Below are 1,434 nucleotides of genomic sequence, written 5' to 3' on the forward strand. Positions count from 1 at the left end.
CTACAATTAAAACACGAGCGGCACAAATGCGCACTTAAGCTTCTACCGTATTTCTTCTCTACTACGGAACTGGGCAACAGTAACACCGATGGAACCCACAACAAACTCCCTTTTGATAGCAAAAGGCTTAATTCGTTAAAGGTGCTTGTTTTTAGCCGCTTTCCTTTAGAATCTGCAGTGGAAAAGGAGAAGACCTGGAAGTTCATCAAGGGAAAGATAAATGCTAAATGTCGACTAAACAAACACATTCAAAACAAAGCTGGCGCAAATAGGGAAAGCTAAAACACAATTTTATTGTATTAGGTTTAAGGTTTTATATGACAGCGGTCGCTTAGCTGTTGAAAAGTGTACATTACTTGCAAAAAATTTGGGACGTTTAATTATCAGACACTTTTTCCCTCTTTTCGGACAAAAATTTCGGACACTGCACTGAAACATGTTTAAAGTAAATTTACGACTAAAAAACATGAATTACACTAAAATAAAATCTGTGAAAATGATAGTTTCGCTGTACCTTCAAGGTTTTACAGCCGGATACACCAATGAGAAAACAACACAAACTCAATCAAGCTTATGCCACAAGCAGTGTCTCAATTATAGAGTTCGGTCCAGAAAGGGAACAAAGGGCTTTGAAGCTTAATGTGGCTTAATGGTCTGAGACATGTGATGCCGTCGCCCAAAACATACTTTATACTAAGTTTTAAGTTTTATACTATACTGTAAAAATTTCGGACGGTTTTATTTTCGGACACTATTTTTGTCCAAAATTAAAATCGCCGAAAGTTTTTGCAAGTAATGTACATCTTTTTTTCGTAACTTATAACAGCTGATTAAATTTGTTTATATCAGACTTCTTACAGAATGCTGTAAGTGTCTTAACTGGAACAAAAGGGGATTGTTTTCTAGAGAAATTCGCGCTATTTGGCGCCTTTTTCAACCAAATCTTGACTTTTTAAAGGCTGTAAAAGTTACGAAATCTTGCCATCACCTGTCCCATGACCGAGCTAGTAAGGGGCATGGGTCCATTCCTTACTTGACGTCACAAACTGATTTGCATTGTATTAAGTCTTTGTGAAAATGCATGCAAAGCAGTTTGACGTCATGTAAGGAATAGACCCACCCATGCCCCTTACTAGCTCGTTCATGGGACAGATGAAGGCTAGATTTTGCAACCTTTACAGCCTATAAAAAGTCAAGATTTGGTTGAAAAAAGGGCACAATAAGGCTCAATGAGTTTCAAACAGGTGCAAATATTTATTTACGTGAAAAAAATTTTGGCGTTATGTGCACCTTAATACAATATATATACTGGCAGACTTCTTAGCACATATGAGAGTGGAAATAATAGTACCCTCTATCACTCTTAAGTAAAAGATAGTTTTCTATCTGTTTCAATAGTCCAGCTCCTCTTTTTGCGTGAGTAAGGACATATTG

The 1,434-nt window shown here is 36.9% G+C and overlaps 1 protein-coding gene across 1 annotated transcript in view; it reads left to right on the forward strand.

Moving 5' to 3' along the window:
- The window catches only part of LOC146476898 (uncharacterized), a 2,128-nt gene extending 2,116 nt beyond the window's left edge, over nucleotides 1-12 (forward strand). Inside the window, exon 3 of the mRNA XM_085113893.1 lies at nucleotides 1-12. This exon is cut by the window's left edge and continues 813 nt beyond it. The gene's annotated coding sequence lies outside the window, so the exon portion shown is untranslated.
- Nucleotides 13-1,434: the final 1,422 nt, after the last annotated feature.

Source organism: Pavona decussata, unplaced genomic scaffold (genome assembly GCF_977016875.1).
Source record: "Pavona decussata unplaced genomic scaffold, jaPavDecu1.1 SCAFFOLD_72, whole genome shotgun sequence".
Classification (NCBI taxonomy): Eukaryota; Metazoa; Cnidaria; class Anthozoa; order Scleractinia; family Agariciidae; genus Pavona; species Pavona decussata.